General features: G+C 45.7%; 1 protein-coding gene across 2 annotated transcripts in view; it reads left to right on the plus strand.

Moving 5' to 3' along the window:
* Window positions 1-5,929: 5,929 nt before the first annotated feature.
* Window positions 5,930-13,139, plus strand: part of NUP93 (nucleoporin 93) — a 103,237-nt gene continuing 96,027 nt past the window's right edge. For both annotated transcript variants that reach the window (XM_060397949.1, XM_004015009.5), the window contains exon 1: window positions 5,930-6,015. The gene's annotated coding sequence lies outside the window, so the exon portion shown is untranslated. The remainder of the gene's footprint in view (window positions 6,016-13,139) is intronic.

The raw sequence follows: 13,139 nt of genomic DNA on the forward strand, positions 1-13,139 counted from the left end.
GTGAATCACATTTTCTTTAATTTCGAGCTTATTAATCTTTTCATTGAGAGATAATTACAACTGGTGAAGTACACAAGTCATAAGCCTACAGCTCAACAAATTTTTACATATGCATGTAACTGTGCATGCATGCTAAGTCGCTTCAGTCATGTCCGACTCTTTGCAACTCTGTGGTAGGCTGTAACCCACCAGGCTTCTTTGTCCATGGATTTTACAGGCAAGAATACTGAAGTGGATTGCTACACCCTCCTCCAGGGGATCTTCCCAGCCCAGGGGTTGAACCAACGTTTCCTGCATTGCAGGGAGATTCTTTACCCACTGAGTCATCAAGGAAGCCCATTTTATAGGGTAAGAACTGGCTATCCTGTTAGATCAGCAACATCTTTACTGCCTCAAGATGGAGTTCACACCTAGGATGACACAGCAGAGAGCTGGAAGGTCCCTGGAGACTGTGAGCTGCTGAATCAACCAAACTGACATCTACTGCCAAACTTCCAATTAGGTTAATAACACATTTCCTTATGGTTCAGGCCAAATTCAATTGGTTATTTGGAGCTCACACATCCTGACTGATACACTAAATGATCTCAGAGTTCCTCTATTGAGCCTGGAACTACCCTCAGCATCTTTAACACAGGACTTCTGGTAGACCCAACCAATTGTGCTGACACAGGAGTTAGTATTCTAGTCAAAGCCTATTTGCCATCTCTGATAATGCCAAGTCACCTTCTGTGCAGCTGAAATTAAATTCATCTAAAGAGCAAAGTAAGAAGCTTCCCTTTTAAGCTTTTAATGACTATTAAAGAATACTGCTGATCACTCAGCCACAGATCACAAAGCATTATGCAATTTGCTGCCACCCACTGAGAGCCCATCTCTAGCAGTAGCAGCTGAAGATAGGGGGCAATTGTGGAGCTGAATTCTGTCATTTAAGAAATAATTCTAGCTTTCTTTCCATGTACTACATGCTAAGGATTGCGGTGGATACCAAGGAAGTAAAACAAGGTTCTAAACTGCAAATACTTGTGGAAAGAGAAGTGATAGGAATTTTGGGTAGCAAAAATATCAAATATTCCACAGTGAAGGGGATATTTTCCCTTTTTTAACTTTTATTGTATAATGAATAATATATGTGTGGTAAAGTATATAAATCTTAAATGTGCAGCTCAATGAATTTTTAAAAAGTGAATACATCCATGCACTCAGCATCCAGATTAAGAAACAGAACATTAACAAACCTCAGAAGATTGTCTTATTTCCCTTCCCAATCAACAACCTTTCCTCCCTTCAAAATAACTACTGATGTGCCTTCAAAGGACTACTACTGATCCGACAGTCTGTCACCATAGGTTAGTTTTGTCTGAGTTGAACTTTGTATAAATGGAGTCATGCATTTGGGTCTGGCTTTGGCTTACCATTACTATGTTTATGAAATTCATCCACGTTATTATATGTGGATGTAGTTCACATATTCATTTATTTACTGCAGCATTTTGCAGTATCACACCATAACTCATTTATCACATTCTTCTTTCAGTGGACATTTGGGTAGTTCCCACTTTGGGGCTAGTACAAAATATGGTGTTATAAATGTTGTTGTACATGGCTTTAGTGAAAATATGTACATGTTTATGCAAGAGATGGATTAAAATATACAAACATATACATACATAAAACTTGAATCATGGGGTATGTGTGCATTTAACTTGAATATGTTTTGCTAGTTTTCCAAATGGATGTTCCAAATCCTCTGTAGTGTATGATGGTCTCAGTTGCTCCACAACCTTAAAAACATTTTTTTGTTAAATTCTGGTAAAATATGCAACATAAAATTAACCATCTTAATTTTCAAGTGTAGAGTTCTGTAGTATTAAATACTTTCATAATGTGCTTATGATTATTATAATACGATCACTACCATCTATCTTCTTAACCCTTTTCAACTTGTAAAACTAAAATTCTGTACCCCTTAAATGATAACCCCATTCCCACCCCACTCCCTAGCTCCTGGCAACTGCCATTCTACTTTATGTCTCCATGACTTTACCTACTCTAAGTGAAATAATGTAGTCCTTGTCTTTTTGTTACTGGTTTATTTCATTTGATATAATGTCCTCAAGGTTCATCCAGTTATATATAGTATATGTCATGATTCCCCTCCTTTTAAAGGCTGAATACTGTTCTATTCTCTGTATATACTACATTTGCCTATCCATTCGTCCATCATGGACACTTGGATTGCTTCTGTAGTTTGAATGTTGTAAATAATGCTATGTATATCGGTCTCCAGGAGATGGTGACGGACAGGGAGGCCTGGCGTGCTGCGATTCATGGGGTCGCAAAGAATCAGACACGACTGAGCGACTGAACTGAACTGAACTGATATCGGTGTAGAAATGTCACTTTGAGATCCTGCTTTCAGTTCGTTGGAGTATATACCCAGAAGTGGAATTGCTGGATCATATGGAAATTCTATTTTTAGTTTTTGAGGCTTCTCCGTATAGAATGGGTTTTTCTACTCCAAAAAAGAGTCATAAGGGGTTTTTTAGGGATTGCATTGACTCTGCAGATCTCTTTGAGTAATATTGACATCTTAACAATACTGAGTCTTCCAATCCACGGACATGGAACGTGTTTTCTCTTATTTACGTCTTCTTTAACTTGTTTCAGCTATTTTGTAGTTTTCATTGGGCAAGTTTTTCCCTCCTTAATTTCTAAATTATTTTTATGCTATTATGAACTGAATTGTTTTGGGATTTTTCTTTTCAGATTTTTCATTGTTAGAGTATAGAAATGTGACTGGTTTTCTGTGTGTTGACTTTGTATCCTGTTACTTTGCTGAATAATCTGTTCACTCTGACAGGGTTTGTGTTTGTGTGTGTGTGTGTGTGTGTGTGTGTGTGTGTGATCTTTAGGATCGTCTACATATAAATCTTATCTGGGAACAGAGATAATTTAACTTCTTCCTTTTTTATTTGGATGCCTCTTATTTCTCTTTCTGGTCTAACTGCTCTGGCTAGAACTTCCAGTGCTATGTTGAATAGAGGTGACAAAAGCAGGCATCCCTGCCTTGTTTCTGATCTTAAAGGAAAAGATTTCAGCTCTTCCCCATTGAGTATGATGTTTGCTGTGGGGGTTTTCATATATGGCTTTTATTCTGTTGAAGTACTTTCCTTCTGTTCCTAGTTTGCAAAGTGTTTTTATAATGACAGGGTGTTGAATTTTGCCAAATGTATTTACGCATCAGTTGAGATTATCATGATTTCTCTCCTTCATTCTGTTCAAGTGGTGTATTACATTGATTGATTTTCATATGTTGAACCAGTCTTGCGTTCCAGAAATAAATCCTTCTTGGTCATGGTGTTATACTCATTTTAATATGCTGCTGGGGGCTTCCCTGATGGCTCAAGTGGTAAAGAATCTGCCTGCAATGCAGGAGACAAAGGAGATGCGGGTTTGATACCTGGGTTGGGGATAGCCCCTGGAGGAGGACATTGCAATCCACTCCAGCATTCTTGCCTGGAAAATCCCACGGACAGAGAAGCCTGGTGGGCTACAGGCCACAGGGTCGCAAAGAGTCAGATACGTCTGAGCACGCACATACAGGGAGCTGAGACTCCACATGCCTCAGGGCTAGAGAAGCAGAACATAAAGCAGAAGCAGTAGTGTGACCAATTCAATAGTCTTTAAAAAAAGGGTCCACATCCAAAAAATCTCTTTAAAAATATGCTGCTGAAATTGGTTTGCTAGTATTTTGCTAAGAATTTTTACTTGTGGTATCTTTGGCTGGCTTTGGAATCAGGGTAATACTAGCCTCACAGAACACTCATAAAAAGTGTTCTCTCCCCTTCAGTTTTTTGGAAGAATTTGAGAAGGATTGGTAGTAGTTTTTAAAATATTTGGTGGAATTTACCAGTGAAGCCATTGGATCCAAAGCTTTTATTTGTTGAGAGATTTTTGACTGATTCAATCTCATTAATTACAGATCTACTCCAATAATCTACTTTTTCTTGATTTAGTCTTGGTAAGTTTTATGTTTCTGTGGATTGGTCCACACCATCCATCATTTGTTGGGATACAATTATTCGCAGTACTCTTATCCTTATTTCTGTAGAATCAGCAGTAATGTCCGCACTTTCATATCTGATTTTAATAGCTGTTAGAAAGTATGTTAGTGTTTTGCTCAAGTCTTTACAGGTGCAGGTTGAAAGCCAGAAGAGAACAGGTCTCAGAGGAGCCTGGGTAGAGGCTCCCTTTCTCAGAATGAGAGGTAATGTATGGAGAGAATGGGCAGACACTGTTTCTTTCCTCTCCACCTTTGCTTATTCTATTCCCTTGGCGAGGAAAAAGCTCCTTTCTCTCTTTGCCAGTCTGAGCCCTGTTCATCTTCACAGCTCAGTTAAGGCATCACCCCACCCCCCCACCCCCCCAGAGGAAGGCTCCTTTCAACCCACCAGACTGGGTTAAACTCCCTTAGCATCCTTACATATTACATTGAAATACACTCTTTCTGTACCCGCTTCCTCATCAGATCATAAGGACTAGGTCTTACACATTTTTGGCATATTGTGAGCACTAATTGTTTTTCATGACTGGGCACTGCAACGAACCGAGTTCCACTCTCTTGTCTTTCTTTTTTTCATTTTATTTATTTCCTTTTTTTTTTCTTTTTGGCTGCACTGGGTCTTCATTGCCATGTGCAGGCTTTCTCTAGTTGCAGCAAGAGGGAGCTACTCTCTAGCTGCGGTGCTTGGGCTCGGGAGTTGTGGTGCTTAGTTGCCCTGGGGCATGTGGAATCTTCCTGAAGCAGGGATCAAACTCGTGTCCCCTGCTTTGGCAGGTGGATTTATAACCACCGAGGACCAGGGAAGTCCTCTGCTTGTGTCTTAAACACAGAAGTAGCCTCCCAGCTCCTCTCCGCTGCCTACTGTCCATTCTCCCCCAAAAGGACTAGAGGGATTGTCTACAAAAGTAAACCAGCTCCTGTCATAACTCAGCATGAAACCCTTCAGCGGCTTCCACTTGCATGAGGAATACCTTACACTTTCTCGCTGCAGCCTGAAGGATCTGCAAAGTCTGGTCCTAGGCAACTGCGAGTCTTACCCACCTGTGCTCTATCATCTTCTACCAGTCATACCCCACTTCTTTCTATTCTTCAAACACCAGCTGTTCCCCCGTGGAACCTTCAGATTTGTTCCCTCTACTCGGAATGTTCGGCACCCAAAGCTATGCAAGGCTGACCCTTTCTCATCATTTAAGTTTCAGCTCAGCAATCACCTTCTCCGAGAGGCCGTCTCCGACCACACAGGCATTCTTTCCCGTTAATCTGCTTGTTTCGCCATTGCCTTCCTTACAAACTGGCAGTCATTTATTATATTTCCCCCACCAAGAGCTTCCCTAGTGGCTCAACTGGTAAAGAATGCGCCTGCAATGCGGGAGACCTGGGTTTCCATCCCTGGGTTGGGAAAGATCCCCTGGAGAAGAGAAAGACTACCCACTCCAGTATTCTGGCCTGGAGAATTCCATGGACTCTACAGCCCATAGGGTCGCAAAGAGTCGGACACGATTGAGCGACTTTCACTTTCATTTCCCCCACCACCTAGAGAACCCCATTAGAGCAGGGACCTTGCCTGTCGTGGTCACCACTGTGCCCCCAGTGCCTAGAATAGTGCCTGGCACTTGGATAGTGCTCAATAAAGGGTAAGAAATCCGCGCATGCCATGGTGCGACCGCTCTCTTGCGCCCGAGTTCACTCTAACCACGTGGGAAGGGTGAGGGCGGTGGCCGAGGAAGTGTGGGGAGTGACCGCTCAGTCGAAGGCCCCGCCCCTAGCCCCGCCCGTGTCCGTGTCCTCCACCACGGGTCTCCATAAAGTTCATTTGGCGGCGCGCCGCGCGGGGGCTTCTGGGAGGGCCGGCCTCGGCCAATCAGGAAGCGCGGACGAGCGGCGCGAGAAGCGGCGGCCGCGTTCTCCAGCCGGGACCTGCGAGCGGGACACGGCTGCTGATGCGCCAGGTAAGGGTAGTTCTTGCCCCGTCCTTCTGACACGCGGCGTATCCTTGAACCCAGGTCCTCGAGGCTGGGCGGAGCCCGGTCCACATGTTCAGAACCGTGCTGCCCACGCTTCCCGTTCGCCTCACGTCAGCCGGCACGCCTCACCCCGGCTACACAGCGCCCTGTCGAACCGCCCCTCATTATAGCGTCAGGGTGCGCCCGCGGTGCCTTCTATCTGCCCTCCTTCCGAACATGGAGCCGCGGCCTCCTGGCGGCCCTCATGTCCCACCCCAGCGCTCTGCAGGCGCGCCACGCCCCCACGTCCAACCCTGCCCCGCGAGTCCACCCTTGTCTGTATCGATGCCCCTCCCCCGCACCCCACTGTGCCTGATTACCTTCCTGACCGCGCCCTGCCAGCTCGCTCGCCCCTCAGGGATGGATAGACCCTGTCGGGAGGCGGTGCCCTCCCAGGAGAAGGACAACCCTGTGAGCCGTGGCCTATCTCCTCCGTCTGCATCCAGCAGAATGCTCCTTCCCGTGCAGGCAGATGCTAGTGATTAGAACCTGGACGTGGCCCTCACTTTCTCTGGGCCCACAGCACCCCATCTTTTACAAAGGCAATACCTACATTTACTGGGTTTCATTTTTAAGAGATTATGGGGCGGACCGCAGGGGTCTTTGTTCAAAGTTTGGACGACCCATTGACAGAGTTGGTCCTGGTTTGCCCCTCTGCCGGCTGTGCGAAGGAGGTTGTGTTTTGACCAAAAGGTCTTTCAGCAAGGGTCACCTTTGTGTTCTGTTTGAGGGGCGAGAGGGTGTCCTTAGGCATCATATCTATTCTTCTTTTCAGTTATTCTTCTTTGTGAACTTGTGTTTGGGACATTTTTATTTTTCATTCCTGGTGATGTCACTCAAGGCTATCATTATAAATACGTGTTTATTAGGCTAACAGATCCCACCTGAATATCTCCAGCCTGGGCCTCTCCCTTCGCCTGTATGCAGCTGCCTACTTAGATGGTTGGTAGGGAACTCAGACTGAACATGTCAGGAGAGCGCTAGCAAGCTCCCTTCTACCTCTCTTCCCAGACTGTTCTTCTTGCTATTTTTGTCTCTTCTCGGTAACATAGAAGACTCTGATCAACAACCTTTGAGTTATCCTTGACTGCTTTTTTATGTCCAGTGCCTTTGGCCCAGTCACCATCACCTCTCTCCTGGATTATTGAAGTAGTCTCCCATCTGTTCTCCTGGCTTCTGCCCTAACCCCTGTTTTCAGCACAGCAGATAAAAGGATCCCTTAAGGCAGATCATAAAGCCCTCCAATGGGTCCCCATCTCATTTTAAGATAAGCTCTTGGGAATCTTCTGGTGGTCCAGTGGTTGGGACTCAAGTCTCAGGCCCAGGTTCCATCCCTGGTCTGGGAACTAGGATCCCACAGGCTGTGCTGCATGACCGAAAAACAAACAAATGATGAAGTTCTTACAGGGAGCTATAATCTGACCCACTGTTACTTTTGCACTTTAGTTTCTGCTCCCTGCTCTTTCCACATGGCAGACATTCTTCAGCCTCAGAACCTTTGGGCTTGTGATTCAGTATTCACATGGTTTGCTCCCTCATTTCTCTCAGATTTTTATTCATGAGTCACCTAGTGAGACTTCTTCCACTTCCTGTCTTCCTTTATCAATTTTGTTGTTGTTGTTATATTTTTCTTGTTTATCTTAAGTATTGTTTATTTTTCCCCTTGGGAACATGAAAGGGGAATTTTTATCTGTTCTGTTCCTTACTGTATCTCCAGCACCTAGACCTGCCACACAGTATGTACTCAACACATGGGAAATAAGGCCATGTTCCTGACACCAATAAAGATTTGGGGATCCAGTGGTGCCTGAGATAGGCCTGCACTCACTGAGTTGCTGTTTCTGTGGGGCACAGCACCTGCGGTGAGCCTACAGGGATAGCATGTGGTGGCAGGGCCCTTTTAAAAAGAGGACAAGGATATCTGAGCAGAGACCTGATTGAAATCTGAGAGGGTAATATCTAGGGCAAGCGCATTCCTGGAGGGAAACAGCCAGTGCAAATACCCTGAGGTGGGAATATTGGAGATTCAAGAACTTGAGTGTCTGCACCTGCTTCCTGACGGGCTGAAGGAGAAAATAGAGAGAAAGAAAGACATACCACTGAGAGGGAGGGGTCAGAGCTAAGATCGGAGGACCTGAGGTACAGGTCCTCAGGGAACTGGCCACTTTCATTCGGTTTGTGCCAAACTTAGCAACTGAAGATTAAGAGCTGAGCAGGCTGTGAACCTTACCCTACCAAAATTCTCCATGTGGAGAAGGAGACAGACTCAGGGAGAGATCATCACCATTTTCCCAGATGTCCAGGAAAGAATAGTAATTGAAGGTTCAGAATCGTGTGGGAGCAGTTTGAGGTAGTTAGGACTCTCCCAGTTCACTTTGCAAGCAACCTAAGAGTGTGACAGGGTAGGTGTGTGTTCTAGCAGAGTGTGCACCTGTGTGTCCTGGGGTATGAAGGGAGGGGACAGCATGAGGCACCCCAAGGAGTAGCGAACTGCTGGGGTATCTATGGGGGGCGGGCAGTAACAGATGAGGATGGTAAGGGTGGCTGCACCCATTCTTTGGAGGACACCTCAGTTGGCTGCATCAGAGCATGTAGGGGATGGAAGGTGGCCTTGAGTGGGTCAAGTGCAAAGGAGGGCAGCATTTCAGAAAGAATTAACCTCTCTGGCTGAGGGGAGGGTGGGTTAGAGGAACGAGAAGGCTTAGATTGTTGAGGTGATCAGGAGAAAAGAATGAGGATAGAGAGACTGGGAATGGAGGAGGAGGAGGTGGTGATGGTGGGAGTTGCAGTGGCAGCTAGGAAGCGGGAGAAGTGAAGCATTTGGGATAATGTGTAGCTTGAGGCACCCACTGGTCAGCCAGGTATAGGTGTCAGGTGGACAGTTAGAAATACTGGCCCAGGGAGAGAGCTCGGCTAGACAGAGAGAGATGGAAGTCACCTTTGTGTTGACAGATGAGGCTCCTTGCCTGGGCCCAGATAGACCGCCACGGTCCTTGGATTGACTTTCTGGGGAAAGGCAACATTGAATTTCCTGATACTGCCTGTTCAAGAGTGTGTGTTTCTCTTGGATGCCCACATGGATGTGAATGGATTCAGAGAGGTCTGTAGCCATCCGGAAGACTGATGGCCACTGGTGAGAATTGTAGTTGAAGCCTTTTTTTTTTTTTTTTTTTTTAAATAGGTAAAGCTCCAGAATACTTTAAATTTTAAGCTGTTTGAGAGAGAAGGAATCTAGATATTAATAGACAATAACAAGGCAAATGAGGAGAATGAAGTTAGCAGGGTGTTGGACTAACAGGTCCTAATGCCTGTCCTCCCACAGAAACAAATAAACAGCTAGATGTTGATGAAAAATAGCTCTGTGAAAACTCCAGAGTGAAATAAGGAGGCTACAGAAACCCCGTGGAGCACAGAAACAGACTGTTGGCCACATGCAAACATGCACAACAAATAGATAAATGGAGTCGAGAGGAACTGAGAGGAGATTGCTGGGGAACTGGTGTGGAGGAACACCGTTTGGCAGGTAGGACTTGAATTGGTGGTAATGGTAGCTGATGTTTGAGTGGTTATTGTGTGGCAGGTGAGGAAAGTACAACTGTGTTTCCACTTCATAGGCCAGGCGCAGAAGGAGTGGTTAACTACCTGAAGTCACCCAGTTAGGGGGCACAGTGCCTAGCTGGGTCCCGGGGTGGTGGAAGGCGAGTAGATGTTCCTGGCTGTGAAAAATGGGGCACGAGCACAGAGCAGGGAGTGGGTGAAGACGGTCAGAGACAGAGCGGATCACGTTGCTCGCAAACAGGGTTTCTGCAAAGAGAGTGCCTCAGTTGGATCCCATGAGTGGGATGTATTGAGGGCTTTTGTGCAGGAGCAACAGAGGAAAAGTGATGGCGGAAAGATGGACATGGTTGCAGTGAGCAAGTGATAGGCATTGGGAGGGGCTGGAACTGGCATCCAGCAAGAACTTGGGTTTAAAGTGCGGGAAGTCTGGCCAAGAGCGATGGTGATGAAGATGGAAGCGACAGTTAGACTAGCCTTCTTGTGGTAATGATCTCACAGTATTTATGTCTATCACATCATCACATGGTGTGCCTTAAAATGATACTGTATGATGGGTCAGTTACATATCAGTAAAGCTGGAAAAAGAAAAAAGCAACAGAAGACACTGTAAAATTATAGTGTCCCTTGCTGTCTAATCTGTTTAGGTAATGAGGGATTTGGAGGGATGTCATGTCATCTAAATCTGTAGTACTGGTTTCCTGAGATTTTGTTAGGGAGTAGCAATAGTTTGGATAATGAGGAATACCTCCCTGCTGCCTCTCAAAAGTGTATCTGCATCTGTTTTGGTTTCTGAGTCTGGACAGTGGAGAATACCTACAAATAAACAATCCATGCACAGGTGCAAGGAGAAGGATGAGTTATAACCTGAGAGAGCAGCCAGGGTACAAGTGGAGGGGTTTGGGAAGGCGGTGGCGCCGGCGGCGGTGAATAACTGCATTTGGAGACGTGCGGTTTTGACAGTTATGGGATTGAGTGGACGTGTGCGGGCAGTGCCTCGAGACTCCTGGGTTGGAGTGCGAGTGCAAGGAGCAGGGTGGAGGTGTGGAGTTGACATTCACTGCCATCAAGGGTGCAGGGGCAGTGATGAGACAAACACTGAGATGGAGTTCAGAGCAGTGTTCAGATGAACACGCTGTTAAGAATTAGAAAGGGTCACATTCACGTATGGACAGGAATTTGGATTGACAGAGGGTATAAAATGAAAAGTAGGAATCTCCCAAATCTTAGCTTTATTCTCTTTCTCAAGGTAATGCTAAGTTTCTTGCTATGTCTTCTAAATACTATCCTGTGAACAAGCTTTTATATATATATATATAATATATACACTTAATATATATTTAGTATAGCTTATGAACTTTTACATAGTTATTCAGTCTTGTCACCATCACCCATTTTGAAATATAGAATATTTCCAATAGCCCGATGTCTTCGCCTGGGCTGTGTATTACCACGGCCTGAGTGTGTTTTCCCACAGCTCTGGAGGCTGGAAGTCTGAGACTGGGGTGCCACATGGTGGGTTCTGGTGAGGGTCCTCTCTCTTCCTGGCTCTAGGCGGCCACCATCTCAAGTGTGCTCACGTGTACTTTGCTGGGTGAATGTGTGTGTGGAGTGGGGGTGGAGATGGAGGAAGCAGCTTTCTGGTGGCTCTTCTTAGTAGTGTACCAGTCCCATCTTGAGGATGCCCTCTTCATGACCTCATCTAAACTAATTACCTCCCAGAGACCACTTCTCAAGATATTTTCACGTTAGTACTTGAGCATAACGACTTTCATGGGCTTCCCTGATAGCTCAGTTGGTACAGAATCTGCCTGCAATGCGGGAGAGCTGAATTCAGTCCCTGGGTTGGGAAGATCCCCTGGAGAAGGGAAGGGCTACCCCCTCCAGTATTCTGGCCTGAGAATTGCGTGGTGCATGGTTGTCGCAGAGTTGGACAGGACTGAGTGCCTTTCACGGTGACCTCTGGAGGGACGCGCTTCAGTCTGCAGTGACAGGAGAGTTCTGTTGTCCTTCCTCCCAATCATTCCCAGTTCCCTTAACCGCCCACCCCCTGCCCCAATAACCAGTGTTCTGATTTCTAGCACCATAGATTAGTTTTTTCTGTTCTTAAAATCCATGGAAATGGACTCATGAATATGTCCTTTTTGGTATGTAGCTGCTATAGGTCCTTTTATCCCTGTTGTTCCACGTAGCTGCGGTTTGATCTTTTCCAGTGCCGTGTGATATGCTGGGGCATGAATATACCACCATGAAAAACCCAAATGGTATAATTCTGAATTATACAGTGCTTTAAGATTATTTGAGGCAGAGTGGGAAGGGGACTCAGACTTTCGGTAGACTCTGGTAACAGCTGTAGTGCTTTTCTTGTGTATTTTTTAAGACTCATGCATATATTTCCAGAGGTTCCGGGTGCCTTTGATGCTAGTGTCGTGGCCCTCAGGACAAGAAGCCTTCCTTAGTTTCTGCACGGTTTCTCAGCCTTGACACTGTTGATATTTTAGGCTGAATGATTCTTCGCTGTGGAAGCTGTGCTGTGCACTGTAGGACGTGTAGCAGCACCCCTGGCCTTGGCCATCTAGATGTCAGTAGCACGTGGTCTCTCTCTCAGTCATGACAACCAGAAATGCCTCTCCTGTAGTGCCAGAGCTCCTCAGGGGGCAAAGCCGCCCCCAGCTGAGAATCCTTAGTTTAGAGAGGAGAGCCAAAGCCTTTTAGGGGTAGGCTTGTTGATCTGCCCTGGTTTATGTTCCCAAGATTCTACATACAGATACTTTTCATCACCACTGAGTTGGGGCTGCTCCTTCCGAGGGCACGTTCATTGGGTTTCAGTCAGTTCGGTTGCTCAGGCATGTCTTACTCTTTGCAGCCCCATGGACTGCAGAACACCAGGCTTCCAGGCTTCCCTGTCCATCCCTGTCCTCCTGGAGCTTGCTCAAACTCATGTCCATCAAGTCAGGGACGCCATCCAACCATCTCATCCTCTGTTAAGTTTAGAGACAATTAAAATATCTCACATCTATAGATTCTTCATGGTGGGCAGGACCTTAGAAATCACCCGAGCCAACCCCTTCGTCTCATTGGTGATGAAGCCGAGATCTGGAGATGAGGAAGGGCAGATCCCAGGGTCGGAGGGCTGATGTGGGGCAGAGCCAGGTTGGGGGTCTACGTTCTACCCCAGGCCTTCCACTGTGAGAGTTTGTCAGGAAGTGGGCTGTGTGGATATTTGGTTTCTGTTTCTCTTTGCTCCTTGAAATAATACAGGTGTTATTTTATGTATCAGAAAAGCTGACACTACACACTCCTGATGGAGTCATGCAGCCCCATACTTGTACTGAATCACCAGGTCTTCAATTTCTCTTCTTCCTAGGGTAGTTTATTTTAGTTCTTTACTTTCTCCAGTGTCTACCTTCTGAATAATGATTAGGTCTAACTCTTTCACTTAGTTTCACAAGACTGTAAAAAATTATCTGAAAACACTTTTATAAAATAATTTTTTTTCTAGTCTTCTAGAGGTG

The sequence above is a fragment of the Ovis aries genome, chromosome 14 (genome assembly GCF_016772045.2).
Source record: "Ovis aries strain OAR_USU_Benz2616 breed Rambouillet chromosome 14, ARS-UI_Ramb_v3.0, whole genome shotgun sequence".
In the NCBI taxonomy this organism is placed as follows: Eukaryota; Metazoa; Chordata; class Mammalia; order Artiodactyla; family Bovidae; genus Ovis; species Ovis aries.